This window comes from Cupressus sempervirens, chromosome 11 (assembly GCF_028749045.1).
Source record: "Cupressus sempervirens isolate cs-2001-9-10 chromosome 11, ASM2874904v1, whole genome shotgun sequence".
In the NCBI taxonomy this organism is placed as follows: domain Eukaryota; kingdom Viridiplantae; phylum Streptophyta; class Pinopsida; order Cupressales; family Cupressaceae; genus Cupressus; species Cupressus sempervirens.
Genome location: NC_143128.1, coordinates 358,903,535 through 358,930,214, shown reverse-complemented (window position 1 = coordinate 358,930,214; position 26,680 = coordinate 358,903,535). Strand labels below are relative to the sequence as shown.

At 33.3% G+C, this 26,680-nt stretch overlaps 1 pseudogene; it reads left to right on the top strand.

Annotated features, from left to right (window-relative positions):
* The first annotated feature begins 19 nt into the window (after nucleotides 1-19).
* Nucleotides 20-26,466, top strand: LOC149529555 (sodium/calcium exchanger NCL-like; annotated as a pseudogene).
* The last annotated feature ends 214 nt before the right edge of the window (nucleotides 26,467-26,680 follow it).

The following is a 26,680-nucleotide window of genomic DNA, read 5'->3' as shown; positions in this document are numbered from 1 at the left end:
ATAGCTGGTGTTGTAGAAGAGTAAGGAAGAACTAGAAGCTTTGATGGATAATGCTAAAGAAAGCAAAAATGTTGGTAGCAAATACAAAGTCTATTTGAAAGCTACTTTGCTACTTGTGGTAGGAGCAGTTATAGCAGGCGTCATTGTTGATCCACTTATGGACATTGTTGACAACTTTTCTGATGTCACAAACATCCCTTCTTTATTTCTTTCATAGCAATGCCCTTCGCCACAAGCTCCAGTGAGTCCATTTCAGCACTTATCTTTGCAAGCTGGAAGAAAAAATGGACTACTTCTTTGACCTATTCTAAGGTACATTTCTCCTTGTCTTTCAATTTATTTGATCCATGAAGATACTTGATGAGTTTAAATATTGAGAATGGGGATGACACTAAGAATAGAAGAGTGAGAATTGTTCATGGGATCTCTTTGTTTGCCAATATGGGCACCTTTTAGGGCACAATGTTCATTTTTTTTGTATACCAGATATATTTTCTTGTTTAAGTTCTACATGTTACTCTATTGTTTTCTCTTTCTCATACACATGCACATTGACATACGAACGCTAGTTTTTAGATAGATTTCTCAATGTTCAAATCTTGTTTTGTAGATATATGGGGCAGTAACAATGAACAATATATTGTGCTTGGGTGTTTTCTTTGCCATTGTCTATCTTCGAGGATTGGATTGGAACTTTTCAGCAGAAGTATTGGTGATATTAATTGCAATTGCAGTGATAGGGCTCATGGGTAGCATCTTCACCACATATAAACTTTGGATGAGTTCCATTGGTTTTCTTATGTATCCTCTATCTCTTGTAACATATAAATACTTATACACAATCTATTCCAAAAATTTGTAACTGAATCAATTATGGATTGCAGAAAACTCATATATTTAATTTATTATATCTAGTGATTATTTCTTTGACACCATAGATCAATTTTGGCTCAAGATCTATAGTTTGTTGTGATGTATGATCAAGAAGGGAATTTTGCAGGAGTTAGACGGCCTAGGTCAAATCATCCAATAACCATTAATGGCATGGAAGTTTCTATGGATGATGTGATTAGTAGCACTAGCCTAGAACTAAAGGTCCATGCTTTTCCTCCATTGTTTGTTTGTGTTTGATAGTTTATCATGTCAACCTATAAAGAATATAATGGAGATAACTCTATTTTGAGTGGAATTAGATTTAATAATCATGTGTACAAACTTTAATGAAAAGGAGATTAACATTAATCACAATGATTATGCCAAACTCACTGATTGTTAATTATGACTACCATTCCTTTTATAGTTATTATGAAAAAAGATGAAAAAGTATAACTGAGATATGAATTCTTGTTTTAACCATATTTTCCCTACTTCTAGCTAACTATTTTGCCTAATCTTAGTTGGATCCAGGGTTCCTATGGTAAATGCTAGATTTGGAGCACTTATGTTCACAACTATTGTCAGCTTTTTTTCTCATTCACAGGTAAGCCTAGATTTAGCAAATTTCTACCTTCACAAAATTCATTTCAAGTTTTGGTTAATGTATTTTGTAAGTTATCACCATTTGGATAATGGCCAAAAAAATTATGTCTAATGTGCTGATTTACAAAATAAACAATGGATGTGTAGGTATGGACTTTGCAAGATGGAACATCTATTGTAGTTGGAGGAAAGAGTAATAGAGATAAACTAGGTTTTCAAGAAGAGATGAATCAAATATTTGATTTAGTTCCAAAATTAGTTAGTAATAAACATATTGCAAATGGTATGTTGAGTTACTATTAATATCCTACAATTTCTTTGCTATGATATTTGAAATTGATGTTCATCAAATTAAATCTCATTAGATGATTGGCTAATGGAATTTTTCCAACAACATTTGTTCTTGTATGTTAAGGCTTGCTAAGTTGGTATTATATTTTCATAGGTGACACAAAAAATAAAATAGGGACATATAATTTGGCACTCTCAGCTTTCCACCATCATATACCATTTTATGTTGTTGCTCCTCTGACCTTAGTGGATCTCTCAATTTCCTCTAGTCAGTATATAATAATTGAAGAGAGGTCACCATAAGAACTAAGTCATGCTCTTGGTGGCCAAGGTCAACAATTAGCTCCATCGAGGATTTCTATTTGGAACCATGCTTTTGATATTACCCCTGCAAATCTTATCTCAGCCATTATAACTAAAAAGGTGCATTGTCATATCTACTCTTTTGTGAATAAATTGTCATTTCAAAAAAAAAAACAATTTGATCTCAATCTTGGTTTTCTTCATTTCATACATTATACAAGTGCAACCATGATATATATTTTGGCATATAATATTTAAAATGTGTTGTGTAAAATAGGGCATCATTACAAAGAAGGATCCAACTTTTGTGTTTGATGTAAATGAGTTCATAGAGAGTGTTTCTTAAGGAGTAGACAAAGGATACATTGGACAAGTGCAACTCTAATTTCCATAAAAATTTAAAGAAACTAAAGTACTCTTCAGTCATTAAATTCTAAAAAGAGAAAAATGACTGCACAAGTAAACTTCAAAAGTAGTTGTTCCGGTGCTAAAGTTCTTGTGTGATAAAATGCATAATTCTCATATAGTGGTGTTCAGTTTAGGATACTTTTCTTCTTCAACTTATGTATTGTATTGTACTTTGAAAACTAACTATCATGAATATGAAATTCCTTTGTTACTTTGATTATATAATATATCATTATTCACAATAGAAAATATTTCTATCAACTTTGACAATATCAAGAGTGCATAATGAGGCATGTTACACTTCAATAGTTCTATTTTTGCTTACATCCTTGGATGCTTTCATTTCAAAAATACATGTCCATGCTATATGTTTATGTTCTTCTTTATTCCATGTTGTATCGCTTTACAATCAGAGGATACCGTTGAGAAGAAAAATTCTCCTACTCCAACTTTATCTTTGCAGAGATATGAAAGGTTGCAAATTAAATGGCTTTGATAAGAAACAATTTCTTGATATAGCATAAAAAAAATGTCGACCAAACATTGGTGGAAATTTTGACCAATTCTTGATTTTTTTTTCAAAGACCTTGTTGAAATTTCCACCAATTATTAAAAAAATTGACCAAACATTGGTGGAAATTTCAAACAATTCTTGATAATTTTCTACCAAGAATTGGTGAAAATTTCCACCAATTCTAAAAAAAATTCAACCAAACATTGGTGGAAATTTTGACCAACAATGACAAATTAGAGCTAGCAAAAATTAAAAAATTTTGACGAATGTATTGGTCAAAATTTCAACCAACTTGAAGGTTGGTCAAAATTTTGATGAGAAAAATTAGCACAAATTGTTTGGTTAAAATTTTGACCAACCTACATCAAAATTTTGACCAAAATTCATCAAAAATTGAGTTCAAATTTACTAGTGGGACACTCTTAATAATCTCAACAATCTTACAATCATCAATTTATCATAACATTAGGCTCCCTTTAAAGTTTCTTTATGATCTTATGATCACCACGATGATATGATAACCTTTGTCTTTGTACTCTCAGAAGACCTTTGCAGTTGCACCTATGACCTTATGAAAACCATATACTGTAAGATTGCAACCATTCCTCATCACCTACCACAACCATCCACTCCTACAATGTTATGATTATTGTGTATCGTAACATTAACAACCTTGATAATTGACTTCATGATCTTACACTAACATGGAAACTTGGTTGTATTATCATAGCCTTGACTTTCACCCTTTGTTCTCTGGAGAATGGGGGCTTGCCAGGGACAGAGATCAAGATCTCTCTCTATCTAACATCAAAACATAAACTAGCCCATGAATCCACATTTCATAATGTCACTTCTCCATATTGTCAGAAAGTATGACAAATACCAATAGAAATCCAGCTATATGCCAATTTACCTAATAGCCTACCTAACACCTTTACTTCATCTATGGCCCATAAGAAATAGGACCCACATGCCACATGGTAGTGAGGTGCTTGCCCGTATTACATAAAGATAGAGTGATTTCATAATGTGGGAAAGCACCTACCATGGATCTATACAAGATCTGACAGTCTAAAAAGTTGTGGGACCAAAAAAATAAACTTAGGAAAATAGGAAATACAATAAGTTTTTTATTTAAGTTATTTTGTATTTCCATGGCATTGTTTAATATTAAAGGTGGGACATGATCGTTTAGCATTTGAATTGAAATATGGCAATTATGGTGGGAAGGAAAATTTGGCCAACAATTCTAGCGACTAAGGGGAGATGCAAGCCACTTATGCATAGACCAACAACCTATGCATCCATTAGGCAATAGAGTTATAGATATCATGAAGATCCACTTAGTAAAAAATCCTAAAATCATAGAAATCATGTCCAAGAACCTCAAAAATGCCTCTCTACAACTACAACTAGGAACCAAAATCCTCTACAACCTCTGCAAAACACATGTGCTCATGCACTTCTTGAGAAAAAGAAAACCATAGGAAGGAAACTAGCCTAATTATATACATCAAGTATGCATCTTTTATCAATAGTAGGACTTAAGATGTATTCCATTAACTAGAATAGGTAGAATTTCGCCATTAGGCCTTCTTAATTGAAAAGCATTAGCTTGTTTGTAACTAACAACCACATAGGGACCACTCCATAATGTATCAAATCTTGAGTGTCTCCTTGTTTTTTCCCTATCTACATCCCATTTTAATACCAGATCACCCTCTTTGAAGATTTTGACCTTTTTCTTCCTATCAAAGCTCTTTTTCATTTGTTGTTGATGTGTTTCTAGGCTTTACCTAGCCTGTTTCCTTTTCTCTTCCAAATCCATCAGTTCTACCATTCTTATAGATATAGCATCATTCTCAATTAGCTCCAACTAAAGGGCCAACTCAAGAGCAAGAAATTGTAGTGAAATAGGAAGCCTAAATTCCCTGCCATATACTAACATAAAGGGTAAATTTCCAATTGCTCTCTTAGATGTTATTCTGTCAACCCATAGTGTTGTTTTCAAATTTTGATGCCAAGAACTCTAGTTATCCTCTATAGTCCTTTTCATAATCCTAGTTAGGTTTTTGTTAGATGACTCAGCCAATCCATTTCCCTAAGGATAATAGTTTGAGCATGTGCTCAAGTGGATATTGTGGTCAACTACCCATGCACAAATCTGAGCTCCTACAAAAGATTTTTCATTATCTGAAATAAGGGTTGAAGGGACACCAAACCTATTCATAATTCCATCAAGGAACTCAACAAATAAATATTTTATTGCATATGTTCACCTGGTGAAGCAATCTATAGTGGAAAGTATCCATTTATGACCAGAATTAGAAGGATGATTGATGGGGCTTATGAAATCCAATCCCCATTGAGAAAAAGGTTGGTCTACCTAAATGGGGTGAAGAGGAAGAGTTGTAAGCCTCTGTTTACTTGAAAAGAAAGAAAAAAATTCATAATTTCTCACATACTTATGACAATCATGGAACAAGGATGGCCAGTAGTAACTAGCTTTCATGTTCTTCATTGTAGTTGTCCTTGCTAAAAAATGCCCACCATCAGGACCATTATGAAGCTCTTTGATCATTCTTTTAGCTTGGTCTGTATCAATGCATCTTAGTAGGGTTCCATTGAAATCCCTCCTGAAAAGGATACCATCAACTATGGCATAAGGAATTGACTGCAACCTATACTATCTCATTTTAGTTCTATCCAATCCTTGAGGATATCCATTGTCTAACAAGAAGGTCTTCATGTCATCCATCTAATTCCTTGGATTACCATTTCTTTCTTCTTGTTATTCTGTCAATACCATAGTGACTTCCTCATCTGACTCCTAAGATGAGATCATTTGTTTGCACAATCCCTTCACTCTTACCAACTTGGTAATCTAAATGTCCACATCATACTCCATTACCTTAGTGATCCATCTTGTTCTCTTCTCACTAATATCTTAAAATAAATTCCTTCACACTTGCATGAGGCACTAGCAAATGGATCTTGTTGTGCAATAGAAGGTGCCTAAACTTATTTAAAGATCTTATGAATGTAAGGGCTTGCTTCTCCACATAACTGTATTTTTCTTCATATTCCTTAAGCCCTTCACTAAAGAAAGCAATAGGTTGTTCTTCATTCTTATCATTCATTTGAGTCAAGATAGTAGAGATGCTTGACCCACCACCTAAGGTATAAAGAATGAAATCCTTCTCAAAATTTAGATTGATAAGAATAGGGTCTGAGGCTATGGTTGGTTTGATCTCTTCAAAACTTACCTTCCCTTCCTTGGTCCATGAAAAGACCATCTTGTTCTTAAGCATGGTCATAAGAGATTTCCCCTTGGTAGATAAATTAGGGATAAACCTCCTCACAAAATTTATTCTACCAAGAAAACTTTACAAACATTTCTTATGTTTAGGGAGGGAGAGAGAAAGTATGGCTTTAGTTCTCTCTGGATCAATGGTTAGACAATCCTTTGATACAATGTGTCTTGATAATTTTCCTTGATTGGTGGCAAAGATACACTTGCTTGGGTTAAAGGATACCCCAAACTCTCTACACCTTATGAACCCTTTCCTGAGATGACCCAAATGATCTGCTATATTCTTTGAATACACTGTGATATCATCTAGATAAACCAATACAAACCTTTCAATCATGTTCTTGAATTCTATCTCCATTTCCTTTTGAAATGCAACACCTGCATTTCTTAGCCCAAAAGGAATTTTAATATAAGAATAGGTGCCCCACTTTGTTGTAAATGCAGTCTTGTTTCCATCAAACTCTTTGACCAATACTTAATTGTATCCAAAAAAATCCATCAAGAAATGAGAGCCTCTCTGAGCCACTAACTTTGGACAATATTTGTTCCATGGAAGGGAGGGGATGATGATATTTAAGGGAATCTTGGTTAAGATCCCTAAAATCCACACATAATCTGATTTCTCCATTCTTCTTCCTAACAGAGACAAGGTTTGCTACCCATGATGAGTGCTTGATAGGGAAAATTATATTAGCCTCAATCAGCTTGGATAGCTCTTTTCTCATTAATGGTTCAATCTTAGGATTCACTAGCCTCTACTTTTGTCTTACTGGTTTGACATTTTCTACTAAATCTATGGTATGTTGAAATAGGCTCGGGCCAAAACCTTTTAGATCATCATATGCCCAAGAAAGTACATCATTAAATTCTCAACATAGGTGAATAAAACTTTTTTGCTCAATTTTAGAATATACCTTTCCCATGTTTAAGGGTTTTCCATCAGCAACTACAATTGGTTTATGGTCATCTTTATCACCAGCTAAGTGCATGCTTATGTTTCTTGCTTGGTCATCAAGATTGAAGATACTTTGTAATGTAATGAGACCTTTGAGAAATTTGTTAGAACGTAGATTAATGATCTGACCCCCATACTAGCCGTGCAACCTAGATTGTTTTCTCTCTAAGACTTCTGCCTCTTTCTGTAAGAAACTTACAATTTGTGCATCAAATTCAAGCACTTGCCAATTGGTATTATTGTCAGGATTATCAGGCCTAACTACCACTTTAATCTTCCACTTCTTTTCAACTTCAAGGTTCTTTGGGCTATCATAAGACATACCTACTACTAAAAGTTTGTCAGCATGTCTATTCTCTTTTTCAGGGATGCTCTAAATATTAAATACATTGAAACTTTCAAGAAAATCCCATACTTTATATTTATAAGACTTGAACAAACCATTCTTAGTGATATTCTAATTTTTCACTTGATTGACCACCAACTCGCTATCTCCATATATACTTAATGCTTGAATTCCTCCTTTTTGAGCAAGTAGACAACCTTGGATCAAGGATTCATACTTGGCCATATTATTGGTACAACTAAATTAGAGCCTAAATGAGAAGTAGTAGCTTAGTTGTATAGGAGAAATCAACATCACACCTACCCCTAATCCATTCTTATTTGTTGATCCATCAAACTACATATTCCATATCCCACTTATATCTTCTTTGGTCTTCATAAGGTTGGGGACAAGAGAATCCTTTTCTAATATACAATAGGTACCAAATATTTTCTCAAGGGTTTCTAATATGGGATCAAATTGATATACATTAGCTCATTCATCTAAGAGAAAATTAGGTATCTCTATTAGAGAAGTGGCAGGCTCATTTACTATGTCATTCTCATACATCTCTAGGATAGTGCAATTCATATTGATGAGATTAGGGGTGTAGGGTTCAATATGATGGATGGCTAGAGTCTCTACTCTAATTGAAGCCTTGGTTCCATATCTTGTTCTAAAAAATGTATATGACCAATTGGAAGATATGTAACCACCTATTTGTGCAGTAAAGTCTCTTGAAAGACAAATGGAAAAGTGTGGGGTTGACCTCAGCAAATGATATATCTTGAGTTACAATATAACTAGGGTATGCATGTAGGGCCATTTCAACATCCATAAGGATCCCTATAGTCTTGATAGTACTACCATCCATCTACAACACATCCTTAACAATGGGCTCATATTTCATTTCTAAAGCATCAGCAACACACTTAGGCATCACTGAACTACTAGCCCTTGAATCAATCATGCAATTATTGACTAGTTTAACCCCTATAATCAAAGAAACATAAAATGGAGGAGGTATAACCTTTTTACTTACTTCTACCTCCCTTGATTTTTGTACTAGGCTTATGGCACTTTCCATGCTAGGTGGTTGATCCTTTGGTTCAATATTTTCCAATTCTTTTTGCAGCAACCACTTTTGCATGGGTATAGTAACAACAACATCCCATATGGAAATATTCACATTTTTCTTCTTCATCTACTCTACTACACTGAATGAGGCATTAGGTGCTTTGGTAGAAGCCTTGGGAACTGCATGTGTAGGGGGTTGAGTTGGAATAAACTGGGGGTCATTCATATCTCTTCTGCTATTATTCTATCTTTGTTGTTGAGAGACATTAGCTTGATCATTCACTATTTGTACATGAGGCATTGCATTTGATGTTGAAGCTTTATTAGGAGGAGGAGGGGTAGCATCTTCAATAGCTCTTTTTTGGCTCCTAGTACTATGAGCAATGAAATCCTAATTTACATTGCAATGTTCCTCCACTTGATGATTCATAAAGGATAAATCATCCTGTCTTAGCATATGTGAGGCATTTTTAGGTTGGTTCTCAATATATGACTATCCTATTGTAGTATGTTGGGTGCTCAAAATCAAATAAGATTCAGCCTTTTGACACATATAATAGGCAATAGGAGAAAAAATCTTTGTCTTGAGCCATATTATTTTGAGAGACTATGGCCCTACTTTGATTTGCATTTGATGTAGAAGCATGCCTATTTTTCCTACTCTTATCAAAAGAAGTATTCTCATAATTATGATTTGGAGGCCTACAATTGTTCAAAGTTTGATATTATGGTCGAGGAGTCTTACTACCTTGAGCTTGTTGTCTCTCCAAAGTCTCCACTTTGTTGCTCACTTTCTGCATCACGAAGAAGCTATCTTCCAGCTTCTTCACTTGGCCTTGCAATCTTTTATCTATGTTCAACATCATAGACTACATCATCTCCTTGATTTTATCCATTACATTCAAAGATGTGGAAGTTTGAGTGGCTAAAGCAAGGGATTGTGATGTGGAAGTTGTGGGAATAAGGGTTATTGTTGGTTTGGGATATCAGGGAAGAAAGGCATAGGAGGTCTTGGAGCTAACTTTCCTCCTTGTATCAATATGTTTTCTACCCTTATTGATATTTCATAAGAATCAGGTAAGGTATCTCCTCCCATGGTTTGGATTGTAGTGGCAATATCACTATTAAAAGCTCTAAGGTAATGTAAGAAGGCATTACCCAGGGTAGGCTTCACTAAAGTAGGTATTATGTCTCATGTCTTTTGAAATCTATAGTTGAAATCAGTCATACATTCATGGAGGGCTTTTTTTATAGTAGTTAGCTATTCTAAAAGTGACAATTAGTCACTTTTGTCCTCAAAGTGTTTACATTGTACTACTCCTAATCCATCCCAATACATTATAGAACCATGTGATAGACCCCTACACCATTTTAGGGCTTTTCCTTTCAAGGATGAAGCTATGAGTCTAACAGCCACATCATCTTCTATAATACCATGGATATTGAAGACATTTGCAACCTCTTAAATGTGTTCTAAAGGAGAGATAAAAGTTTCACTAATAAAATCAGGTATACTTTTAAGTGCAACTACTAGTATGTCATGTATTTGGGCCAATAAAAAAGGACTTCCATCATTAAAGGTGGCAAAATCATGAGCCCTAGGCTATGCCATATAAGCAAGTGATCTATTGATATGAGCAGATGGAAACTTAGGTTGAGATCTGACAATAGGAGGATTAGAAATTGATCTTTCAGGTGTATGTATTATCTTTGTACTCCTAACTAGTGATACAGACAATCTAGTCTTTTTTCTTCTAGGATTTGAAAATAAAAGCTCTTGTTAGTGAAAATTACCTCTAGAAGATGCCCTTGTTTTAGTTTTGGGCATGAATCACAACAACTTTGGTCTAGAACCAGATATGAAGGGTGTAGATTCACCAAGTTTTTTATGGAAAAGGGCCTCTTGATGGCCTAGAATACTAAGAGCAACACTATCTTCTCGGTATCAACTTTAAATTCTTCTCTTTTGACATCAACAGGCTTTGAAATCTTCTAAATATTGTCCCACCTAGGCATGCCAACAACTATTGTCACAAAAATTTGTACCCTTGTCCAAAGTTTTTACCTAAGGACAACCTTGTGAAACATGGAAACAACCTCCAAGCTATGGGACTTGAACTGTGAGGTTGAATCTCTAGAGAATGTAAGCTTTTGTTATTATTAGGGTGAATCTAACTACAGAGGAAAAGAGAGAAGGAATACATGAAAAAAAATCTACCTACTCTAACCTAAGGGGTGATGCACCAAAATAGAGTGTTTGATCTTATCTCTGCCCATAAATGCACAATTAACTAGTTATAACCTCAAAGAATAAAATTTAGACCTTTATTAATTCAATGACCACATGTAGATCAGATGACAAAAGAATTCTATATGGAGAGTCTTCACTTAATATCATTCAAATTTCTAAAGTAGATACAATCATGAAAATTGTACAATATAGACAAGAACATTAACTAGAGGCAAATAAATCTTGCACAGTGTGTTTGTGGCTAAAAGAGACTCAGTAGAGGATTACAATGGCTTAGAGGCATGAGAGATTATAGTAGCACACATAGAAGCAATACTAGAGAATCAAAGAAAAATCAACCCTTATGAGGATTGTAAAATCTGCCTTTATAGTTGAGGCATAACAGAGATATTTTTAATTGAAGTTACTCCACAACCACTGCCATTAATTTCTTAGAGAACAATCAAGATGATCCAAAAAATAGATTTGATTTAATATACTTGTAGAGACATGAAAATCATTAAAAAAAACCTAATTGGATTAAACCTTGAAGTGATAGAAACAGTGCCAAACAAAGCATAGTTGGGTAGATGGATAACCAGATGAGCACATGCTCCTTTTGAATTTACTAGGCGTGGGGCTACTGAAAGAAATCTTCAAATGATCAAAATCTAATCCACCATTAAAGAGTCATTTTCCTTTTTTTATCAACACACCAAGTCAGATATATTAGCAAGTCAATTATATTCAACCCCCACCCTATACCTTTCTTGTAATTTTATTGGTCGGAGACCCTTTTCCTTTCTAGATTGGATAAGTGGACACCTTTATCATGGTCAACTTGAGGTTCTATGATCATAAAATCATCAACCTATCTTATGGTCTAGGATACACTTAATAATCTCTATGATATTACAATCATCAATTTATCGTAACATTGGGCTGCCTTTATGATCTTATGATCGCCACGATGATATGACAACCTTTGTCTTTATACTATTACAAGACCTCTATAGTTGCACCTATGACCTTAAAACAAGCATATACAGTAAGATAACAACCCTTCTTCATCACCTATTGCAACCATCTGCTCCTACAATGTTATGATAACTGCATATTGTAAAATCGATGGATTTGATAATTGACTTCACAATCTTACACTAGATCGTAAGATTGTAACACAGAAACCTGGTTGTATTATCATAGCCTTAACTTTCACCCTTTGTTCTCTAGAGAATGGGGGACCACTAAGGACACTCATCAAGATCTCACTCTATGTAATGTGAAAACAAAAATTGGCACACAAATCCACATATCATAACATCACTTTCTTGCATTGTTAAAAAATATGATAAATACAAAATGTGGGAGAGGGACTACCAATAGAAATCCATTCATATGCCAACTCCCTTGACACCTTTACTTCATCTGTGTCCCATAAGAAATAGGACCCACACACCACATGGCAGTGAGGTGCTTGCTTGCATTGCATAAAGATAGAGTGATTTCATAATGTGGGAAGGCGCCCACCATGGATAATATTTGACGGTCCAAAAAGTTGTGAGGTCAAAAAAAATAAACTTAGGAAAATAGGAAATACAATAAGTTTTTTATTTAATTAATTTCATATTTTCATGGCATTTTTTAATATTGAAGGTGGGATGTGACCATCTAGCATTTGAATTCAAATATGGTAATTTTGGCAAGAAGGCAAATTCGGCCAACAATTAAGATGAGGAAGATAACCTTGCTTTGAGTCAAAGGACTTTCTTGATAGGGCTATAGAGGTAGAATGGAGATGAAGCTCCACTATTACATCACTATCCATTCCTACATAGCCTATTTAGTCTACAACTTTGGAGGATGAGTTACAATAGTGGATTGATGAAAAATAAGACCAAGGAACTGATGTCTTTTAGATGTCAGGTTTTGATTTCATGCATGTAGGCACTGAGTTGGTAGGTGACAAGATAAGGGATACTCTAACTAATCAACCGCAACAAGAGGATTGGAGTCATATTTCCACCTCAACCACAAGGACCCAAAATTGCTCCACCATCACCAAGTCAAGATTTATCTTGCTTGGATAAAGGTTTAGTTACTCCTCTCCCTTTGGGTAATCAAGAACAGGTCCAAGTTGAACATGAAGAAGAGCAACAACAAATACCTATAGATGAAGTGTTAGAAGAAGGAAAAATATATGAGGAACCTCAATAGACTTCCCAAGATATAGAGGTGAGGACTATGGACTCAATAGATACAAAGATGCCTAATGTGGATCTCTCACCAAAGGAGAAGACTCAGGAGAGGAGTGACAAGGGAAAAAGCATAGTGATACAGACTCCATCTTCATTTAAAGATAAATATCTGATGGAAGATACTCTGAGATGGTTGAGGAAAGAGGTGATGTTTAGACATAAAATACAACTATATTATACTAAGGAAGAGGGAATGAGAGAATTAGTTGAAGCTCTCAAGAAACCTAAGCCATTTGTTGGTGATGCACAAACATTGGCCTTTGTTATGAGTGATCAAAAATAGGACTTTTTTGCCCATGTTGCTATCCCTTCTCTACATGTAGATATTGAGGATTTGACTCCAAAATATTATCAAATCAAGGAGGTCTTTCTTGTAAAACCCACTGTGGATACTGCCAAATTGATGGTTACTATGGGGATCATGGAAGTGTTTAGGCACTTAGAACAGGATGAGTTAGAATTGTTAAACCCTTGGAAGAAAAATGAAATCCTAAGAGGGTATTTGAACAAAATAATTAGTCCATTGGATCCTAAAAATCCCAAGGAGACTTTAAATGTGGCACTTGATAAAAGGGATAAGGAGACTACACAATTCGATCCATTTTTGAAGGCTTGTTAGCAATTGTGAGAAATTTTTGAAGAGAAAGGTGTACAAGGATATCTTAAATTGCTACACCACATGTAGATTAATTTTGATAAGTTTATTTCTATATTAAAAACTAGGATTTTGGGTTAATGGACAAAGTACATACATGGGGTAAAGACCTACAAGAATTACAGTCAATAAAGGGTCAAAGGTATTGGATGTTGATGGATGTATATATTGTAGATGAGTTAGATAAGATAAATTATTGGATAGAGAAGATTTCAGATGGCAATAAAGTAATGAAAACATTACATACGGATATTCATAAGCTCAAGGATCAAACCCAAGAGCAAATTTTGGAAGCAGAGAGACATTATAGTGATGCTTTCCTTGACATTTTTGAAGATAAGTCAAGGGATAGACCTATGACTATGTAAGTAGTTGTAGAAAATTTTTGGAAGACTTTTGAAGAAGCCTCCAACTAATGAGGATATCAAACAAGCATTTAGACTCAAAAGGCATTACTAGAATTATATGTGAAATTGGGAGATTTTACAAAAACTTGCATAGAGGTAGGCAACTATCAAAAAAGGTAAAGGATAAATATGAATCTTTAGATTTTTCATATATGACCCAAGAGACAGAGGTTATAGAGAAATTCAAGAGAAAATACACAAACATAGCTCTAATATGAAGGGGAACAAAACCCAAAAGCTAGAATTTCAGCTTTGACACTTGGTAAAATTTTGCATTTTTTGCACAAGCTTCCAAGGTGTACTAGGTGCACAAGGTACATTGCTTTTGGCATGTGCTTCTCTAAAGGTGTGCCAAATTTTTTTGAAGATTTTAGAGGTTCACTGACAGTTAACTACTAGTTCTAAATTTAAAGCTTTTCATGCATCGAAAACACTTTATGATGGTAGTTTAACTCCTATAAACATTTAGTGAAGGTTGAGCTTCTATTTTTGGCATCTCCAAAGACTCCTACATCATCTAATGGATTTCTTCTTCTTATTTTCTCATGCTTTCTTTGTTTTAATACATGTAAATAATCATGCACCCATTAAATGATACAAACAAGGGTGAAGTCCTACTTAGCACCAATTAGAGAGTTAATTTGTACATAAATAGATTTATTTTACTAGTTAGAAGCATATGTTTTCATAAAGAGATCTCTCACTCTCAATACAAATTGAGAAGAGAATTTTTTATAAATTTAGGATTGTACTATGTATTCCAAGCTATTATTTTGATGCAATAATATATGATATTGGTGTTCTCATTTCAAGTGTAGTTATTCTTGCCCGAGTGTGTTATATTTTGTGAATGTATGTTCATGAAGTGTAATTGAACCAATAGTTTTATTGTGTTATTTTGATTGAGTGATCTTTTAATTTTGGTGTTTTTAGCATATCTACAAATTTTGCTAATGTACCAAATTTGAGAAGACATCACCATATTGTTCTTGCATAGCTTTTTGTCTCGCATGAGCACACTTTCCATGGCCTTGTGATTTGATGAAAATTGAAACATCTTATGATTATTGAATTCCCATTGACGATTGCATCAGTGGAATTAAGGAAGTGTTGCTCCTATTTTCATTGGTTACCTATCGATCTTTTCAAAGCCTTAACTCGCAAACATGTTGTTTTCATGGTTTATGTCCATTAGGGATTTATTTTTTTCAAGTAATTCACTTAAACTTTTTGTTACGGTCCTATCTTTGTTATTTGCTTTTACAAATACTCTATTAATTTAGGAATTCATATAGTTGCATAGTTAAAACTACATTCATTAAAGAAAATACAAAAATATATTTCTTTTTTGTGTGATTATTCTTTTGAGATAGGAAGAAGATTCAACATCTTATCTGAAATTAGTCAGAACCAGTAAAGGCTTCCTTGTGAACAAATATATTTATCTTCTATTGGGTGGATTCTAGTAGGTTGCAAGATCACCCAAAACCTTGGAGTTGATCCTAGATTAGCTTTTCAAGAGAGGAGTTTGAAAGGATTCTTTTCATTAAGCACCGTACAAAATGATAGCTCAACAAGCCCAAATCATGTAATGAGGATGGTGCTATGCAATATATCCTCTCTCCAACACAAAAATTATTGTTTATTAGAGGAAGCTCATCGAGGACCCATTATTTTTGTAGATGTTTGTACCTAAAGGGCACATTGGAGTTGTCTTCACTCTCATCAGCATAAGAACATGACCCCCCTTGAACAAGGAAAACTTTCGTGTGCTTATTGAATTCATTTCTAATATTTTGACCTTGAGTCAATCTCCTTGATTTATACATACTAAATATCTCACTTTCTTCTTCCATTCCTATATTTTCCTCACTCAAGGATGACAAGTCTAACAAATATCTATTTACTAGTACCTGCACTCCATGAAATTAGAGAGATAGGTGGCAATGAGAGATATTTTACAAATGGTAAAAGACATTAATCTCTATGGGGTGTACTAACTTAAACTTGATGATCCATGAGACTATGTGGGATGCTTGTAAAAGGGCTTCGGGTTTCTACATATGTAAATCAATTGTCTTATGTTAGCTAAAAAATTCTTGATACATATACTCAAAATTACATTGAATATTAGCATCACATATGAATTATAACAATTTAAAGGTACATGACAAGCTAATCAAATTAATCATTGATCTATCAAGAACTCAATATTGAATAGCATAGGAATTGATCGCATTACTATACATTTCATTCTTTTCATTGATAATCAAACCCCCCTTCAATATTAACTAATCAACGCACCCCTCACCCCCCGATCATTGATATTATTCTTCATCCATCTCATCATCAGGATCATCATTGTTGTTGGCATCATTACCACCACTATCATGGTCATTGTTGTTGTCATCATCATCATCATCATTGGTAGAAACATCATCATCATGATTAGTAGCAGCATCATTTGCATCTGGAGCATCATCAACTAACTCTCAATTGTAATCATATGGCTTGGATGAACATAGGGCTCATCCCCAATTGTCTCAAACAACCTTGTATTAATCATTGGAAATCCATTCTCATGCTCAATAATATTTCTATTAGGATCATTTTGATTGAGTTTTAGTTTGTACCATTTCACAACAAAGAGAATTAATTTTAAGGAATTAAAGTCACTATTAAGTATATCAACCAAATTGTCATAGTATCAATTTTGAGACTCTAAAGGATGTAAGTCATTTCTTGATGAAATATTCATCATCTAGAAGACTGCACTTATCCCAGAATCACAAGTTCTCTTTGGGCATCAAATGTTTTGATGCAAAGTTTATAACCATTTCATAACATAGCCTTGTAGTGTTTCACATACAGTAATGTCAAACATGTATAAATTATTGCATCACAAGTTCAAAAACATATAGTTGATTAACAAACTTATAAATACTTGGAAATCTCTTAAACCATATGCTAAAGATATTTCCTTTTGTGTAACATTGGGATCTCCATTACAACGAGCTTGTATAACCAATGAAGAAATGGGTTCCCATTTTAATCTATGACCATAATGTTGACATTATTCAATCCATACCATCGTCCAATCTTGATTGTTTGCAATAAACAAATGTATTGCATCCCACTCTTTAGCAACTGCACAAAAGTAAATAGATGACTTACAACAAATTTATTTTGAAGATTAAGAATTAATTAACTACAATAACATCTCATAATTTATTACCTTTCACTTTCCTTAATCTAATATTCCCCACCAAGTACTCCCCTTCAAATTTTTTAATGGATTTGAGATGCCAAATGCAATCTATATGGGTCTTTGTTGCAAGGTTAGGAAGGTATTGAGTAACATACACCATCATCTGGTATACCATATATCCCTCAACCATAGAACCCTTAGGACATGCTCTTTGTCAAACCAAACCCTTCAAAAAATTTAATTTGTTTACCATATGGGGTAAATAGATTAATGCACACAAACAATAGATCAAAACAACAAAACTCCTTATATTATTCACATATGCCAAGAGATTACATACAGATGATGATTTACAATGATCTCTGATAGGGTACATATACTACCTGCCAAACCTTCCCAAAGGGGTCCATCAGCTACATGACAATACTAATCTACCTATCGGCTACAAAATCTTTACCGATGACATAAACCCATTGGCTACACAGTATTTACCGATGACATCAACCTGTTGGCTACACAATATTTACCAATGACATCATCCCTAGCAACGGCACCAAATGTTTACCGTATGGGGTAAATAGATTAATGCACATAGAAAATAGATTAGAATAGAAGAACTCCTTATATTATTCACATATTCTAATAGATTACATACAGACGATGATTTACAATGATCTCCGATAGGGTATATATACTACCCATCGAACCTTCTCGAAGGGGTCCGTCGGCTACATGACAATACTAATCTACCCATCAACTACAAAATCTTTACTGACAACATGAACCCATCGACTACATAATATTTACTAACAACATCAACCCATCGGCTACAAAAGTGTCTCTCAACCATCCACATTGACCTAGGTTTTACAAGTCCATACAATTCAATCTCCTCAAATTGGTGTATGAGGTAGTGTTCTTGTGCATTGAACAAAGTTGAAGGTAAACACTTTTGTATTTCACACATTAGTCAATGAATTCTTTTCTTCCAATATTTTATATCTTCTTTATGGATTTCTTTAGATTACAACCACCTACAAGGGATTGAAGACACAAAATATATAAATATGAGACTTTACAATATATTACTTATTTGATATTATTTTTTGATATATTGAACAAATATCACTACTTACCTCATGTATTTTCCAAGATCATATATCACTTATTTGATATTATTATTGAAGTTTTCTAGGAGTGATAGGGGTAGCACATATTGCAACAATTGTCAACTGATCATTTTATTCTTTTCTAATGTAATACAATGAAAATTGAATGCAGTTTTACATATATATTCTAAATACAAAAGATCATGATTTAACCTGATGAAGGTATGTCAATCATGTGTTTCCAGCCTTGGCCCAAATTCATTTGTTTTAAATATGAGATTACTTATATTCACAACAAATCCTGTAGTAAATTGAATTGTTTTGTATGACTTATTTTATTTCATTACTTTGTTGCTCTGTTAATAACCAAGGAAGGGCACTTGCATTAATCCAATCTCCATTGCTTTTTGATTCAATGACATTTTTCATTGCATGATTGGAATCTTTAATGTCACTACAAATTCTGAAAAGTATTACATTGTCATGCCTTCCATCCAATATTTTCCACAGTGTCTTTTTTACATTCCTTCCAATATGCATAATATCAAACAAATGCACAATTTTTGGATATTTGTAATAGGGCATCCTACTAAATTCTCTAGGATAACATTTTAGTCCTTTTGGAAGGTGGTTAGTGATGTCTTGACGACCTTCATGATTATCAATTACATAATTAACCAACAAAACACAACCAAAATATATGCTTTTCAAACATAAACCATTAGGTGGAGCGATACTACCTTGAATTTTATTATATTCCAACTGCCATAGGTAGGGTATCAATCTTCATGACTTTGATGTAGTCTATTCTTTCCCATTGAAAATATGTTTTTTGTCACTTCGATACTTATGATTTATGTGGAGGAAGTTCCTATACTCGTCAAACACCTACTTTCTAAAACTTTTGGAATGATCAAATTTCATCTTTGGACCACACACTAGACATGCAAATTTTCCCTTTGTTTGAAGAACTAAAAGATAACGATACAATTGGATTAAAAATATTAATTTTTAGAATTAGTATTATCATGTACAACTAGATTTCAACATAAGATACAACAAAAATGTGTCAACCCTAGGGCATTGTGAATTATCCACACAAACATTGCATGGAATTGAAATTGTTTATGTCCAATTGGTCTAAAGATATCAAACATAGTGAAACCATTCCATAAAACTAGTAACTCAATGATAAGAGGAACAATATATACATTCATATCTTTCACTTGGTACTTACCTAGTTGAATGAACAACATCATATAAGTGTTGTGGTCATTTCACTCCAAGACTTAAAATTACATGTAAATAACAAACCTGGAACAATCATTTCCAACATAATATGCTCCCTCTTTATTGACATCCATGGAGGAAGGTTATTGTTGATAACAAAAATAGGCCACATTGAGTAAACATATCTCATTTCTCTAATGGATTGACATCGTTAGTTGCCAAAGAAATCCTGAGATTTTGAGGTTCTTCTTTAAAGTGTGGCCACTTTTCATTTATGTCCATAAATTTTGAACCATCCTTAGGCATTCAAATAATTTCATCACAACTTCTATCATGTGCATGGTAATCCATAAATTGTGCCAAGCTACTACACCTAAATAATCGTTTAAGACGTGGAATAATGGGAATGTAATGAAGAACCTTGTGAGGCACCTTTTTTGTCACTTGATCATCTTGATATCTTCTCATATGGAATTCGTGGAATTTTGTTGCAATTTTGTGTTCTTTATGATAAATAACATGATCTTCAAGACAAGCATCTATTTCTTGATACTCCATTCCAATATGTTTCATAGTGGCACATATTTCTCAGTATGAGTGAGGGAGAACATTTGATGGTGGTAACAAAAGTTCACCTATCAATCTACAACAAAAAAATATAAGATGTTAGTATAGAAAATCTTAATGGTACATGTTTTACTACTATAATAACTTATATGACAAACCTTAGCATACATGACATTTTTATATTGCATAAACCATTCATAACCTTCAAATTCACCAACAACAATACAAAAAAGAGAAAATTTTATAGGGATCCTTTGTAAAGGATGATGTTTTCCTTCTCAAGTAGAGGTATATCATGGATGACCTTAATGTCATCTTCATCATAATCATCAGCAGCAGCAGCAGTAACACCAATACCAAATGTATCATGGATCAATGCATTCATACCATCATCTTCAAATTTGTTTTCTGGTGCATGATCATCATCTTCCATAGGTTCATGATCTTCTCCATCAATAATCACACTTCCATGTTTCTCCATATTCACACCTCCATGTTCCTTCGAGATGTGGTATTCCATATCATGTACTACCCTAGGGAGATCGACCTATATAAAAATTATGACAATCAAACCCCCCTTCAATGTGATAATCAAACCCCTATTGTGTGGTTCATACATACATACATACATACATACATACATACATATATATAATGAAAATAATATAACAAAAAACTTACCAATGGATGATAATCAAGCCCCCCTTCAATGTGACCATTCTCCCTACAATGTCTCTTAGTTGTTTTGATTTTCTTCTTCTTGTCTTTAAGTAGTTACAACTCTTGCAAGGACAATAATATTTGTCATTGCCTTCTCTTTGAAAGTTAGACAACAATCTAGCGATTGTCTCCCTATTTTGATCAAATCCCCTAATATTATCTAGCATGATCCATCTTCACAGAAATAACTTATTCTTGTACCCTTATTGAGTTGGTTGTACTTGCTAGATCTATTATTGATAACCAGTTCAACATACACATTGGCATTAGAGATAAAACCTTGAACAAAATTGGACATGGTGTTCTTAATGTTTATATCTACATATATGGTTTTGAAAGAAAATATTTGGTGTACTTACTTTGTATATCTGCAAAAAATTGGACATATTTTACTGAATGTTTATATTTGCACATATGGTTTTGAAAGAAAAAAATGGTGTAATTAATGTGCTTATCTACAAAAATATTGGACATGTTGTACTTAATGTTTATATCTATGCTTATGATTTTGAAAGAAAAAATGTGTAAAGCCCTCTAAGCATCATGATGATGTCATCATGAATTCAGTAGAGTCTGAGATGGATTGGGATTTTTTTAAAACTTTAGTTGAGGTTCTTGGTTGAGTTTGGGAAGCAATGGAGGTCATTTGGCTAAAGTTAGGAAAAGTTTCTAAAAAGATGTAAAAGTTGCATTCTGCAACTTTGCAACTTTGAAAAGTTTCTTGACCAACATTGACAAGAAAGTTATGATTTGATGGAGAAGAGCATCATGCCCCTTTTCCTAGACCAATAGAATAATCAAAGCATGTAACTAACAGGTGAAGAACATAGCCAATAATAATTGATGACATGGAAGTAGATAGCCCCCACTCACAACAAAAGATGTAATAAAATAGCCCCCCCTCTTAATATCATAAATTGCTACCATGTGCATTTTCATACATCAGGAGATTATCACGTCCACCCTTGTAATTTTACAAATGGGTATATCTAAAGAATGATCATACATACTTACTCTATACCATTACTAGTGGATCAACATACCTATGGACCACTTGTAGAAATTTTCTCTATAGATCACCCTAAGGTAAACAAGCCCAATGTAATCAAAATAAAATAGGATTGGACTCATTATGAGAAAGTAACATCAATAAATTATCTATAACACGTACCAAAAAAACACAAATGCAATTTCATTGTGAGGTCAAAATCTTGGAGATCTAAAAGAAGCCAACAGAAGAAAAATTCCTTTCAAAAAAACTCATCCATCCCAAAAAACCAAAAAGGCAAAGGGATATCAATGAATAGGAAAACATATCAAAGTCATCTTCAACTAGGTAGTCGAAAGTATGATTATCATAATTGTAGGTGGATTTATTGTTGTTGGTGGGAAGCTTTTGCAGGCGCTGGAGTAAAATTCCTTGTGAATTCCCTAAACTCAATAAGAACAATGGTTCCTCTTGCCACAAAGTTGTCTATCAAATACTTTTTCCCCATTATGCCCTTCAATCTATGCCCTCTCCCTCACACAAACACTTTAAAACCCTGAAAACCTTACAAAAAATATAGCCAAATCATAGAAGAATCAATCATGATCTTAGCAACAAAAGAAAAACCTTCTTGAAGCCTACAAAGTTGTAGGTGAGGACTTGATGAAATCCAAAAGGGGGAAAAGGGGAAGCAAGAGGTAATTTCCCTTTTCAAAAATTAATTTCGTCATATGCCTAGGAGACATATGCTTACAAATCAATTTAATCTTCCAATACCTCTTTAAAATTGTATTTTATTCCTACTCTAGTACAAAAAATGGGATTAAAAAGGTAAAAGGCAATTTCCATCCTAGAAAAAATATATGTTAATTTGTTTTTGTGAAAATTGATTTCCCAAAAACGTATTTAAGGTAGGTGGTTGTAGGTAAGGTAGGCGTCGTCTTCAAATTTTGTTTGTCTTAAAAGGGGGGAGAGTAGCTAGGGGTTGAAGAGGGACAAGTGTCATTATGTTTGCTAACACGTTGCTTGATGATGAAGATAGGAAATCTAAACTATGGGTTCAATTCTTCATTTTCATGTGGCATGTGGATACAGATTCATTGAGTATCATGCAAATTAGTTGTGTATCTTTGTGTTGGTGTTCTTGTGTCATGAGCTTTTGATATTTTTATATTTATTATGATTATATTTTATGATGTTTTATAACTTAGATATTTAGATAAATGACAATTATATATTGGAACAATATAGTTAAAATAATTTCATTCTGATTTCCTTTTGTTTTATAACATTATTTCTCCAACTTCCATCACATTTATAGCAATATTGTAGAACCCCTTTACTAATAATATCATACTAAATTCTAGATGGTTTTTATTTAAAGTCAACCTATCTCTTTAACAATCTCTCTCGTGCAATAGATTCTTGTTTTTACTTTGGTCTTTCACACTATTAATAAGGTTTTTCCACTAAAAAAGGAGTTTTTATAGAAATTTGAATATATCAAAATTACTTTGATATTTTTTAATGGGAATTCATTACATTTTATTCTATTTATTGCAAATGATTTTGAAATTGGGTTGATTCTTCTTTTAATATTTTTCTACATCTATATTTGCTAAAGTTTTTGGGAGATGTCTTCCTGAGAAATTACAACTTCTTCTCACATATTTTGTGATATTATGTTTTCATTAGATAGTTTCATAATGAGTTGATATTATTATTCATTTTAAGCTTCATTACTACTACTTTTTTCATGTAATATTATTGATTGTGACGTATTCTCTTTATATTTCCAAACTTTAGTCTCTTCTATTGAGTTGTGAATATTTTAATTTGTATGAGGTTTCACATTTAGCTTTCCACCTTCATGGATAATCAATATCAAAATCCAATTCCTATATTTAGTTTCACATATATTATTTTTCCATTTCCATCTATGTCTATCTCATTACGTCATTCATTTCTTTTTCCATACACATTTGGATGGAGGTAGATATAATGTTAGAAACATTAATCTTCACTTGGATGTATTTAATTGGGATATTCCAAGGATCCCTAAATGTAGTTTGTTCTATTGTACACATGTGGAGGACATGTCATTATTTGTCCTTTAGTCCACATGTGAGGACAACTCATTTTTATAATTCCTTTATTAAGGAATTTAGTTTATCCTCCTTAAGAGGATTGTGACACTTTGTACACACCTATTATGAATGTGGCATTCATAGAAATGGGAGTTACACATGTGAACACATGTAACTCCTTTCTCATCTCTTAAAAAGAGATGCTCCTCTCTCTTTCTTCTCTACACATCACTTTGATGTTATTGTATTGAGCTATTTTGCTCCAACACTCTCGCTCTCTCTTCTCTAGGCATTTGCCTTCATTCATAACACTCACAAGGGGTTTTCTTTGCTTTCCCCTTATAAATCCTTGTCTCCATTGTTGAACCATCTTGGTGTATGATCTTGGATTTTTCTTATCTCATTGTAACATTGTTTCACACTTAACTTACTTGGATTGTTATCGTTCCTTGCTCTATCTTTTCATTTCTTACATGGTATCAGAGCTTGGTAACTAATCCTCATTTTAAGTTTTGTGTTGAAGGTTTCCATTCATTGGAGTACACCTTATTTGGAGATGTTATTGAGAGAAGAAGTTTGTGTTGGGGTTGTTTGCTCATTCTAACATCTTTTGTTTGCAGGTTTAATTTTATCATCTTTTATCATTTCTTTTCTAACCCTCTTTGGAAGGCTTGCCGCCAAAGGTTTTTCCTATCAAAATTTTAAAATTTTTTTGCTCTTGTTTTGGAAGGTGTGCCGGCAAAACAAGGAGCATTTATCATTCATATTATAGCACTCATTTAATATAATTTGTGCATTTTTTAATTTTTTAATATTTTAAATATTTATTCTAGTATATATGGAATAGTAGCACTTAATTTGTGCAATCTTATACATTAATTATCATCATTTAATTTTTTATTTAAAAAAAAAAATTCCCTAATACTTTCATTGCAGGGAACACTTAAATTATTCTAAGTTTGATTTTTTTTAATTCTTCATACACTAGATTAGTTAAAATCTATTCATTTTTTTGAAATTTTAAATTCATTCTTATCTATATCTTTTTTTTAAATTTAAAATATATTTTAATCTATGAGATTTATTATATATTTAATTTTTTAAAATATTTAGTAACTCTGTATTTTTTTCCAAATCTAATATTGTTGCCTCATTGATCTCTTTTTGAGTTTTTTTTTAGCATCTTTCCCTAATTTCTCTTTTTTTCTTCTTTTTCCATATCAATTTTTTATTTATCTATCTCTCTTCATCGGCATTCTTTTCATAGCATTCCATTGCATTTCATTTTTAATTTCTGCAGCAGTTGAGGAATTGTGAAAAGCTTCCTCTGCTAACCTGCATTTTTTACTTTTGTATTAGTCTAATTTGTTGCATTAGCCTTTAATCTGCTCCTCCTTCATTGGCATTTGTTCTTTTGCTGCCCTGGACCTCTGCATGTCGTGGGTACATCAAAGTGGTGCTAGTTTTTTTAAGCAACTTTGTCACTTTCGTTGGCAGATCCTTTTTTTTTTTGCCTGATTGCTTTGACAGTTCGAACTCACATCATCTCTGGCTTGTTCTCTCTTGCCTTTGATCTCTGTTCCTTAGGCTTTTGTTTCCTTTTTCTTTCTTTTCCACAGTAGAGTCTCTCTTCTGCGAGAAGGAAGACCTCAATAGTGATGCGTGTTGTGGTGTTTCTTCCTCTATTCTTTTTTATCGCTCAAACCCTAGAACAATGAGCGTGAGTGTGGTTTGAAAATGCGACCTTCCTTTTGCAGCGGTCGCGTAAATCTAAACCTGCGAATACATTTGTTTTAAAACATTTTTCTCATTTTTGGGGACCTTTATTGGTATCTTTCACTCCATTGTATTGTTCGACTGGTTTGAATGGAAGTTGCTTCTACCGCCAACCTCAGTTTTCAGAGGATGTGATGTGGCCCGTGCTTTACAGATGCATGAGGCTTTCCCTCTTTGTATTGGTAAGTACTCCTGCGATTTGCATTCTTTCAATCTTTTATTAGTCTTTTAATAGCTTTGTATAGTTTTTTTAAATAGTTTAGTTTATTAATCATTTCCTATTTAATAGTTTTTTTAATAACTTTTGAAAAGATTTTATTACCTTTTTAATTAGTTCACATCATTAGGTATCCTAATCATAGCTACTTAGATTTATCTCTTTTTTAGCATTCTTATCATTTAATCCTTCAAATGCCTCTGCATTATTCTTTTGCTACAGATTAATAATTATTTCTAACATCTGCTTGCAGGGTTCTATCATTCTATTTCAGATTAATAATTATTAATCATTATTCTATGTCTCTTTGCAGGGTTGTATCAATTTTTTTCAGAAGCGTAATCATTAGTTCCTCAGCAAGTTTTTTAATTCATTCTAGTTAATTTTTAATTCATATTTCTATAAGAGGCACATTTTTTTTTCCATAAAAATGTCAACCTTAATACCAGAAATAAGACTTAATCATACTAATCATCATTCCTAGAAAACACACATTTCATTTATTTTTCGTTTAAGCACTTGTTCGAGATAGCCACTGATCCTTCTGTTGAACCTAGTTTAGT